General features: G+C 40.7%; 1 protein-coding gene across 2 annotated transcripts in view; it reads right to left on the bottom strand.

Annotated features, from left to right (window-relative positions):
* The window catches only part of Cacna2d4 (calcium voltage-gated channel auxiliary subunit alpha2delta 4), a 115038-nt gene that overhangs the window by 55122 nt on the left and 47324 nt on the right, over positions 1–12592 (bottom strand). The window lies entirely within an intron of this gene.

The raw sequence follows: 12592 nt of genomic DNA, 5'->3' as shown, positions 1-12592 counted from the left end.
AGCCCCCACAGCAAGCCCATAGCCCCCCAGTGAGCCCACAGCCCCCACAGCGAACCCACAGCCCCCCAGTGAGCCCACAGCCCCCACAGCAAGCCCATAGCTCCCCAGTGAGCTGCCCTGGTGGTCTCAGATCAGGGACCAACCACAGGACAGGTTAGCCACAACACAGTGATGGTGGGTGGTTTCAAAGTCCTGTTCTCACCAATAGATAGGTCATCTAGGGAAAGAAACTCATCAGAGACCGCTGGAGTGGCTCACATCATAAGCCATATGGACTTGGACAAGTCACCACTAAAGAAGACATTCTCGCCAGCCAGTCCACGGAGCAGTCTCAAGGACAGATTACATATTAGAGCAAAGGAAATCTCAACAAATACAGGAAAACTGAAGTAACATCTTATAGGGCATGTGACCACAATAAAATAAATATCAATAACATTAGAAAGTACAGAAACTCATGGGTATGAAACAAAACACTATTGAATGATGAAGAGATTACTGAAGAAATCAAGTAAGAAGTAAAAAAATCTGGGATGGGGTAAAAAGGAAAGCACATGCCCCAAACGCTATGGGACACAAGGAAGGGCGTCTTAAAGGCACAGTTTATACTGAGTGACTGCATAAAAAATAGAGAACTCAAATAACTTAATGATGTACTTGAAGGACTCGGAAAACCAAGAACAAACCAAACTCCAAGGCCGTAGATGGAGGGAAATAAGATCAGGGTGGGAAGTCATGAAACTGTGTTTCAGAAAGAACAAAAGCAAACCAAGGTGTGGGTGAAATCAAGAGTTGGTTCACTGAAAAGAGGTACGAGACTGACAAGCCCTCAGCCAAATTACCCAAAAGAAAGAGTGAAAGAGAACATCCCACATTAGTAACATTAGAGATCAAAGGGGAGACACAACAGATACCAACGGAATTCAGAAAATCCTAAGAATACACCTTAAAAAAAAAACAACCCATATATTCTAGGGCTGGAGAGATGGCTTAGCGGTTAGGAGCACTGGCTGCTCTTCCAGAGGTCCTGAGTTCAATTCCCGGCAACCACGTGGTGGCTTACAGCAATCTGTAATGGGATCTGATGCCTTCTTCTAATGTGCCATCTGAAGATAGTGACAGTGTACTCATATACATAAAATAAATAAATAAATCTTTAAAAAACCCATATGTTCTAGCCAATTGGAAAATCTAAAATAAGTGGACTAGTTTCTAGATGCACATGACCAACCAAAATTAAACCAAGATGAAATAAATAATTTCAGCAGATCCATAACCAGCAATAAGACTAAAGCAACAATAAAAACAATGTTGTAAGCTGGGCAGTGATGTCACACATCTTTAATCCCAGCACTCAAGAGGCAGAGGCAGGTGGATCTCTCAGTTTGAGGCCAGCCTGGTCTACAGAGTGAGCTATAGGTCAGGGCTACACAGCGAAACCCTGTCTCAACAACAATAACCACCAAACTCCTTATATCTTCTGCCCCTGACACCCGGGTGTTCCCTTAGAACCTGCATCCAGAAAAAAATCCCAAACAATTACCCACAGGTGCTCAGGGCCAGCCTCACAGACCATTTCAACATGGCCTCGACGCTTGTATTCCCAGATGGTCCCACAACCTGGATGGCAGCGAAACACTCAGCTCTTCCACACTTGGCTAAAGGTTAAAAACCATAGAACATGACATGATCTGGTGCTCATAGAAGCTGCAGTCTCCTACGTGGAGCAGGCACAAGACGAAACTCAAGCAGAAACTCAAGCATTCACAGAGGAGGAGGAGAAAGGGCTCATGTATTCTCATCCCACCCAGGAGAACAGCAGCCCTGCGGCTCCTGGGAACAGACAATTCTTCAGTGATGTAGCCACTAGAAAGTCACTCATGCTCAGTGGATAGGTTCACATCTATGCCCACATGAGTGACCCTGGATAAATGCAGTGGGTCACAAAGCAAAAACAAAAGTAGAGCAAAAGTCACGAAAGTGGAATGGGGGGGAGCTCTGTGGGGTCAGGAGATGGGAGACCTGGTCGGGGAGGGCAGGGGGATACGGTGGGGGAAGGATGTTGGTGAGGGTAGGGGAAAGATAAAGAGAGAATGGAGATATGGAGTTTTAGAAACTAAAAATGGAATGAATCAAATAAAAAACACAGTGGAAAACATCACCAATAGATCACATAGAATACCACATGCAAACATCAGTAAGAACAGAAATGAATACGGTCACAACTTCTAAGAACTCTGGGATATATAAATCAGGAGACCAAACCAAAGAATCTCTTTGAGAATAAAGAGCTGAGAGTACACACTAAAGGCAGAGAAAATATATACAATGAATTATAGCAGACCCCCACCACCACCAGACTTAGAGACAGACACAGACACACAAATACAGTAGGCATTTAGAGCCCCAAATAGGCATAGCCGGAGAAGCTCCTCACCATGACATATGACAGACAGGAAGTCAAAAGTGAAAAGCAAGAGAAACAGTGTTAGAGCCTGAGAGGCGGGCAGAGAGGTGGCTCAGTGCTCGAGAGCACTTCCTGCTCTTGCAGAGGGCTTGGATTTGATTCCCATTACCCACATGGTGGCTCACAATCTGTAACTCCAGTTCCAAGGGATCCCAAACTCTCTTTTGGGTTTTTCTAGGACACATGCACTTCTGTGTACCTACCTGTACACATACACATAATTAAAAATAAAATTTAAAAAAGCAATGAGAGAAAACAATCCAACACTTCAACAAAGAGAGAAACATCGGAATAACATTAGATATCTTGTTAGCAGAACTCAAAGCCAGGAAAAGATGGAATAATGTACTTCAAGTCCTGAAGGTAAGTAACTGCCTGCTAAGACAGCTGTGTCTAGCATAGATATCTTGAAAAATTGATGGAGAAGTAAGGACATCACAAACACAAACTTGAGCAGTTCATGCCAGCAAGCCAACAATGCAGGAGACACTTAAAAGAATATTATAGATAGAGGAAGTGGAGAGACTGTTTCAGTTTTGAGACCATATTAAAGAATGTTTTATGAAAGAAATAGATAAACAAAGAAGAATCAGGAAGAAATCCACACGTCCAACACAGCGAACCAGCAAACCCCTAATACACCAATAGGGATGAAAACAGAGACAAGTCAAGAAGAAAAACAATCTGCAAAGATTACAGGAATCAGTAAACATCTCTCAGAATAACCTTAAATGTGACTGTCCTCAACTAACAATAAAACAAACAGAATATAAAAACAAAACAAACCAAAACCAAACCAAGATGGCTTGGCTAGGTATGATCGTGCACCTTTAATCTCAGTGCTTAGGAGACAGAGGCAGGCAGATCTTTGTGAATTCGAGGTCAGCCTGGTCTACAGAGTAAGTTCCATGATAGCCAGGGTTGTTACTTGGAGAAACTGTGTCTTGAAAATCAACCAACCAACCAACCAACCAACCAACCAACTAACCAGCTAAAACCCAGACTGCTGAGTGGACTAAAGATCTAAATCTGTCTTTCTGTTGTCTCCAAGAGACTGGCAAAGACACCAGACTCAAAGTTAAAGGATGGGAAAAAAAATCTGCCAAGTGAATGGAAACCCACACCAAACTGTCACAGTTCTGATATCTGATATAGACTTCAAATCAAACTTAGTCTAAAGAGATAAAGAAGTCTACTACATATTAGCAAGGAACAATTCTTCACAAAGATGAATGAAATTCCATTTTGTATATTACCATATTTTCATTATCCATTCATCTCTTGGTAGACACATAGACTGGTTCCATTTCCTCACTAATTACACACACACACACACACACACACACACACACACAACCCAAACAGAGACTTTTAATTTCACAAAATGGTCACTACTGGACCTAAAAGGTCAGATAATGATTGATAAAATCACAATTGGTGATTTTAATACCCTGCTTTAATTTCTAGCTAGGTCACCCAAAACTCAAAATCAACAAAGAAAACTCAAGAATTAAATTACACTACAAATGTACTTAATAGATATATACAGAATATTCTCTCCAATAGATATAGAATATATATCCCTTTCAAAAGCCCATGGAACCTTCTTTAAAATATATCACATTCAAGGTAAAAATCAGATCTTACCAAATATAAAGGAATCTAAACAATCATTTATATTTTCCCACATCATAGCACAATAAAGCTAGAGTTCAATAGAAAAAACCTAAAGCAATTTTATATATTATGTAATTTTATATATTATATAAATAAAGCAATAAATCACGTTTCCAATTTTAAATTTTTAAATTTTAATTAGCATGCAAAGTATGCCCTGGCTGATTGGAACTAATGATGTAGATTAACTCAACTCATACAGATCCACTTAGCTCTGCCTCCCCAGTGCTGGGACTAAAGACACCACCATTCCTGGATGTAAACTTCTGTTATCCCTCCTTTTCCTCTTGTGCCTTCCCACTCCTGGTACCCTCTTACACGCGTTCTATTACACATTTCCTTTCACCCCTGTACACATTTCTCCTAGCCCTTCTGGCTAGTAAAAACACAGTACACATGGACATCGAAACTTTACTCTGCCGCGCAACAGTGAACTTTGTATTGTGTTTTATTGAGACTCATCTGCTCATTTCACAGACAACTTGTTGATTGGTAGTTTTCTTCTGTTGGTGTTTAACTTTTTCAGTTTTTAATTTATTCTAGTTATTAACCACCTATCTGAGGCACAGTTCAAAAATTCTCCATTCTCTAGACATCTGTTTACTCTGTTCAAGTTTCCTTCATTTTGCAGAAGCTTTCTTATAACCCCAGTAGTCAATTCTTGGGGCTATTCCTGTGCTATTGGCTCCTGTTTAGAAAGTTCTTGCCAGCATGGCATGGTGGTACACACTTTAAAATCTCAGCACTGGGCAGGCAGAATCAGGTGGATCTCTGAGTTCAAGGTTGGCCTGGTCTACATAGCAAGTTCCAGGACAGCCATAACTACATGGAGAGAGTCTATCTCAACAAAACAAAACAAAACAAAACAAAACAAAACAAAACAAAACAAAACAGAACGACAAAAAGAAAGTTCTTGCCACACCAGTGTCTTTTGGGGGTTGGTGGTATATGGGGACTCCTATTAGTTGCTCAAATTTCTTTTACACTATTTTATTGGCACATGTTGATTTATACTACAGTGTGTTTCCTTATGACATTTTCATAATGCACTTCAGTCATGTTCACCCATCACCCACCATGGCAGTCTGAGTGAGAATGGTCCCCATAGGTGCCTATTGTTTGGGAAGGATCTGGGGGTGTGGCCTTGTTGGATATGTCTCTCTGGGAGGTTGGCTTGAAGTTTTTGAAAGACTCAGGCCATTCCCAGCCTTCCCTCTCTCCCTTCTCCTTGTGGATTGAAGGTGAACTCCGACTCCAGCCACCTTTGATCATGCCTTTGCTCTGCCATCATGGGTCCAACTGCAGAACTGTCAGCCGGTTAAATTCTTCCTTTTCACAAGCTGCCTTGGTTCCAGGAATAGAGTAACCAGGACACCCACTGCTGCCTGCCCCCCCCCCCATGCCTCTTCATCCCCCCACTTCTCCCAATTATCTCCTGGCTACTTTTCTGTCTTCTTTGGTGGGGGTGACAGAATTGGTTTCATTAGGGTTTGTTTACAGGAGCATGGACATTTTCCTGATGCCATGCAATTTTAGTGCTTAAGATAGAAATTAATATAATTTACCTATTTTTGAGTTGACTTTTGTGCAATATAAAAGATATGAACACATTTTATTCCTTTTCAAGTGGGCATCCAGTTTTGCCAAATTACTTGTTGTATAGGCTGTCTTTCCCCCACCCACCCCAGTGGATGCTTCTGACACCTTTGTGAAATATTTCTGTGTGAACTTACTCATGGGTCCTCTCTCTGCTTGGTAAATATGTCTGTTTTGGTGGCATTACCATGCTGTCTTGTCACTATGGCTATGGTGTCATTTGAAGTAAGAGACTGTGATATTCATAAGCAGCCTTTCCACCGAGAATTGCTTCAGCTACACATGGCTTTTTGCTTGTGTGTGTTTGTTTCCATACAAATTGCTATTGTGATGGGACTGTATACTGCTTTTGGTGGCACAGACATGTTCATAATATCAATTCTGTTGGCCCATGAGTGTGGGAGGTCTTTCCACCACCTACCATTGTCTTCAATTTCTCTTTTCAGTGCCTTAAAGCTTATACTGCATAGGCCCTTCACTTCTTGGGCTAGGTTTATTCCTAGGTATCTAATTAAATTTCAGAAAACACTGTGAAGGGGATGTTTTCTTCTTTTTTCTTTTCTTTTTTTTTTCTGTTTGTCTATCCTTTATTTATATATAATTTTCTTTTTCCTTTTTAAATTTGTTCTCTGTTTAATTTTTTTAAACAATCCAGACTTTTTAATCTCTCCCAGTCCACCCTCCAACTAACTGTTCCACATCCCACACCTCTTACCCCAGTCTCCAAGAAGATGTCCCCATGCATAACCCCATCCCACCAGACCTCCCCACTCTCAGGGATGTTTTTTTCTTAACTTATTTCTCACCAAGTTTGTTGCTGGAATTTAAGAAAGCTACTGATATTTGTATGTTGAATTTGCACCCTGGAACTTTAATGAAAGTGTTTATTAGATCGAGGAATCTTCTGGTGGCATCTATAGTGTCTTTTAAGTATGCAATTATGTTGTCTGCATACAGAGATAATTTGAATTCTTTCTTATTTTTATCCCTTTTATCTTTCTCATGTCTTATTGTTCTGAAATGGTGAGAATTGTATTGAATAAGGGCCAGGAGCTTGATAACCTTGTTTCATTTCAGAATTCAGAGGGAAGACCCTCAGTTTCCACCCATTTAGTATACTGTTGGTTAAAGGTTTGTAATATTTGACCTCTATTGTTTGGAAGTACTCCATCTATCACTGGGTCTTCAGTGTCGTCTTCTTCACTGTTCTATTGCTGTGAAGAGACACCATGACCAAGGAAACTCATATAAAAGAAAGTATTGGAGGCTTGCTTGCAGCTTGAGAGGGTTGGTCCATTGCCATCACGGGAGTGTGGAAGCACGCAGAGAGACAGGGATGGTGCTGGAGCAGTAGCTAGGAGCTCACACACACACACACACACACAGAGAGAGAGAGAGAGAGAGAGAGAGAGAGAGAGAGAGAGAGAGAGAGAGAGAGACTGGGCCTGGTGTGGGGTTTTGAAACCTGAAAGACATACCTACTCCAACAAGGACACATCTCCCAATCCTTTCCAAACAGTTCCACTAACTGGGGACCAAGCATTCAAGAATCCGTGGGGCCATGCTCATTCAAACCATCACAGGCTCCTTTATTATGAAGCTACATTGAACTCTGTCAAATGTGTTTTCTGCATCCATCTAGGTGGTTATATAATTTCTATCCTTAAGCTCATTTGTATGGCGCTATTGGCATATATTGCTGATTATTATCACACTTATTGATTTATGTATGTTGAACCAGCTTTACATTCCTAGGATGAAAGCAACTTTGTTGCAGTCTGTGACCTTAATGTGTTCCTGAATTTGGTTTGTTGGTATTTTGTTGAGAGTTTTTGCATATGTGTTGCTCTGTGTTTGAATTTCATTTTCGGTATCTGATTTCATGGAATGTGTTTAGTAGTGTTCCTTCCATTTCAATTTTGTAGAACAGTTTAAGGAGTATCTATGTGAGAGCTTCCTTGAAAGTTCTAGGAATTCGGCAACACATGTGCAGAATTGTCTGCCTCCTTCAGCAACTATGCCCTTAACTCCTTGGTGAGAGGTGGGGCTTCATAAACCCCTCCTGTATTTCTCATGTAATGTTGACTGTAATGTTTGGAGCTATTAGGCATTCCTGGTACAGCAGTTGTGTCATGTCTGGGAGACAGCACTTCACAACACCCCTTCCCTCCTTTCCTCTGGCATGTGCATCCTTTCCACCCCCTTTTCTAGGATACTTTTTGAAGCTTGAACGTCCGATGTCCCATTTAGGGCCACTCAACAGCCACTTGTTCTCAGCACTTGGGTTAGTTATGAGTCTCTGCTGTAATGGTTGCTCATTGCAAACATGGGATTGCTTACGAAAAAGAAGAGAGCAGCACTCATCTACAGGGAGAATCATAAATATTTAGACAGTTCGACAGCCACCCCATGTCCACTTAGCAAACTGTTTGGGGAGACTTTTCATTACCACTTCAATCTCCTTGCTTGTTATGGATTGATTTGAAGTGTTTCTAACTTCTGGATTTAAGTAGATCAGCTGTAATTTAGTAGAAATTCATCTATTTTTTTTTAAGTTTTCCAGCTTTTTGTAAGGCAAGTCTGCTAAGTATACGCTAACGATCTTCTAGATTTTGGTGGACTCCACAGTGACAACTCCCCTTTCACGTCTACTTTTATTCATTTCTCCCTCCCTGCTCTCTCTGTCACTCTGTCTGTCTGTCTCCTTTTTTTTTAAAAGCTTAGCTAGGGGTTTTATCAACTTTCTCAAGGAAGCAACTCTTCATTTTACAGATTCAAAGTATTGTTCTTACAGTCTTTATTTTATTCATTTCTGTCACAATCTTTATTGTTTCTTGCCCTCTACTGGGTTTGGCTAGACTCTTCTGATGTTTTTGTAGCCATAAGATGCATCTTTAGTCAATCTACTTGTTATCTTTCTGATTTTTCAATGAGAGCACTTCGTGCTGTAACCTTTCCTTTCACGGCTACTCTGGCTTCGTCCTGGGGATTCCAGTAGGTTGTGCTATTGCTTGAGTTTAGGACGTTTGAAGTTGACTACCTGATTCCCCCACCCCCAAGTACTACTGCTCTTTCATAAACCATATTGTTCAGGGCTAGTGAGATGGCTCAGAGAGAAAGGGAGCTTGTCACTGAGACAGACGGCCTGAATTCAGTCGCAAGGAGCCACATGATAGGAAGAGAACTGACCCCTACAAACTGTTCTCTGACTTCTGTGCACATGCCATGGCATGTGTGCACCCATGAGAAAACATACACAATCAATCAATCAATCAATAAATGCCCAAGTCTTGAACAACATATTCTTGTGTGATTACAGAGTCATTAAAGAAAGCAAGGAGGAAATAAAAAAAAAATTCTAGAATCAAATGAATACAAGCATATCTTACCAGAACTTCTGGGATACAGATAAAGCAGTTGTAAGTGGAAAATTTACAACTATGTGTGCTTACACTAAAAAATAAGGAAAGTGCTATTGAGACACTCAAGGAGTAGAGCTGCTCACTGCTAAGGCTGATGACCTAAGTTTCATCCCTTGAATCACGTGATGAAAGGTGAGAACTCCAGTACCCACAACCTGTTCTCTAATCCCTACAGGCAAACCATGTGTGTGTGTGTGTGTGTGTGTGTGTGTATGTATGTATGTACCACATACATGCACATACTAAATAAACAAATATACACATAATAAACAAATAAGTAGATGCATTTTAAAAGCCAGAAAGATTCAAAAATAAATAACCTAATGATGTACCTCAAGTCTTAGAACAACAAAATGAATCTAGACCAAACGCAGTAGATGGCAAGAAATAATAGGGCAAAAATTAATGAAATTTAAAAAATGATGTATAGACTTAATAAACTTGGTATTTTGAAAAAATAAATAAGCCTTTAGCCAAAACAAATAAAAGAAAGACCCAGATTAATAAAATTAGATAAAGAGCAGAAGTTACTACAGAGTTCAATGAAATCCAGAGGACCATTAAGGAATATTTTGAAAACTCATATTCTAAAAAAAAGTAAACTAGAAAATTTGAAGAAAGGGATACATTTTGTACACACATGATCAATTAAATTTAAGTCAGCAGGATACAAACAACATAAATATATTTGCAGCAATCAATGAGAGTGAAGTTGTACAGAAAGTCTCCCCACAAAGAAAAGCCCAAGACAGACGGATTCACCACCCAAGTCTTAACTAACCCTCAAAGAAGAGCTAAGACCAATGCTGCTCATAAATGGAGGGAACTTCTGCCATGTCAGTGGAACAGTATAGAGAATCTAAAGACCAATCCATAGAGCCACCTAATGTCTGACAAAGACATAAAAATATACTTTGGGGAGAAGGAAGACTTCAACACAGGTGTCAGGGAAAACTGGGTTTCTATATGTGAGTTAATAGAATTAGGTTCATGTAGATGACCTGGCTCAATAGTCAATTAAAATCAAATTAAGGCCTTTTATATAGCATCCAAAACTTAGAAGCTGCTGGAAGAAACATAGGGGAAAACTTCGGGATACAGGCATAGGAAGGACTTTCTGAAAAGGACCGCAGTGGCACAGCATCCTACAAACTGACAACAGGATCACATGGGTAAAAAGCCATATGGAAGCAAAGGAAGCTATTTCTAGCAGGAAGAGACAGCCTACGGAGTGGGAACAAATTAATTTCTAGACCATGTAAAAAACCACAGAACCAAACACTGAAACGGCTACACAGCGTCAGTGGAGACATAACCTTGTCTAGTCAGTGTGGAGATCAGTATGGCAGTTTCTCAAAGCACAGACTGCTATGTGACCCAGTCATATCACCCTTGGGTGTGTGCCTGAAGGAATCTAAGTCAACATACCCCATGGGCCTCTCGTCCTTCCTTGTGTATCGCTGTTCTGTTCACAATAGCTAAGAAAGGAACCAGCCTAGATGTCTGCCGCTGGTCTTTGCTACTTCGTGGGTTCTTTTTCCTACCCTTTCCCCCCCACTTCACACCCTAACACTACATAGTAGAGAAACAGGATAGAGGGAGAGATAGAGACATAGATAGATAGATAGATAGACCCTTGAATACGATTTCTTTCTTCTCGTTTCTTCTTTGAGCACAACTACTAACAAACCACAACTAATGCTCCTGAAAGAACACCAACCGCTAACCCCACCTACTGGGGCTCTAGCATCTATATACCCCGTGAAAGATTCCCAGAATTCCAAACATCACACAGTTGCAGAAGCCATCTGCAGCTGGCAAAACCACGCCTCTGTTAGAGCATGAGGCAAATCACAGCTCCACATCCCACACCTGGGATTAAAACGAAAACATATTTTTATAGTTTTTTTTTTTTTTTAAGAAACCCAAATCCCAGAATTCTCAAAACTTGTCACTACAGATGTCCATCAATATATTTCAAAACAGAAGTAACACACACACACACACACATACACACACACACACACACACACACACACGGGAGTTTTAAAACTCCCTAAAGAAAAGTGAAATCAGAACTTTTGCAGGAGAATGGATGGAATTTGAGATCACTGTGTTAAATGAAATAAGCCAGACTAATAAAGACAAATACTCCATGTGTTCACCCATATGTGAGATCTAGATTTAAAATGGCATATGAGTGGGCATCTGTATAAACGTGAGTATTTAGCTATCCGTGTGCAAAGGTTATGAAACTTTAAAGGGAATCCTGAAGGGCCGGGTAACATGGTAGAGGAGGGAAGAAAAAAAGATCAGGGAGGGAATACATGTGACAAGAAGCAGATGGGGGCAAGGTCTCGGGGGAGGAAGGGAACTAGCCAAAAAGGAGCAGGATGGAACTGGAAAGTACACTGAGTGTGATAGACAGGCCCAGAAAGAAAAACGCTGTGTTTTTTCTATCACATGTGAGTCCTAGCTTCTAATTATAAATACACACACACACATATAAATACATATACAATATAATACACATGATTATATATTATATAAAACATAATTATATATAATAACACACACACACACACACACACATATATATATATATATATATATATATATATATATATATATATATATCCAAGTGTGTGTAGAGGCTAGGAAACCAGAAAGGAGCACATGAAAGGGAAAAAGTGACCTTAAAGGAGAGAGGTAGGGAGGGTAATAGAACAAATGTAATACAAATGTGGAAGAGAACCAAGGATGGGGCATGAGAAGGTTGGGGAGGGTGACTGGGGAGGGCTAATTAAAAGTATGTAGGAAAGTGCCATAAGGAAACCTGCTACTTCATAATTTAATCTTATAAAGAAAAGAAATATTTTTCCAGACAATTTGGAGTCTTGAAGAATGGCACTGTGGGTATACAGGTCTCAAAGGTTAGAATGTGTGATTTGCTGGGACCCTAGACTCATTTCTGGCTTCTTTGAATGTCTCCATCTGTAAGATGTACAGTCAGGAACCTGCCTTGTAGGTTGGCTGAATTAACAGGCATGTGTACAGTCCCACCTCTGAGACTGTCATTATCAGTGCTATTAGCAGTAGGGAGATGCAGCAACCGTGTGCTATGAAGCCACCATTGCCACCAGCATCCTGCTTCTTTGATGCACTCATGTTTAAGGAATTCCTGACACACTGCAATGGCTTATTAGCAGCAACAAGCAAATTTCCCAGGCAGGAGAAGTTCCTGTACAAGTTCAGACTGCTGTTCTGGTTAGGACTCTGCCTGGAGACTTTGAGGAGCATTGGAGATGCCTTGAGAGGACCCTGGTCCTGGGAGACAAGGGTGAGAGCACACTCCACCCACAGTGTGCCAGTGTGATGTCCATAGCACAGCTGTTCTGTTGCTAAGTGGCCACGTGCACAGGAAGTTTCT

The sequence above is a fragment of the Mus pahari genome, chromosome 2, assembly GCF_900095145.1.
Source record: "Mus pahari chromosome 2, PAHARI_EIJ_v1.1, whole genome shotgun sequence".
Lineage (NCBI taxonomy): Eukaryota > Metazoa > Chordata > Mammalia > Rodentia > Muridae > Mus > Mus pahari.
This window is presented reverse-complemented; position numbering and strand designations above follow the sequence as displayed.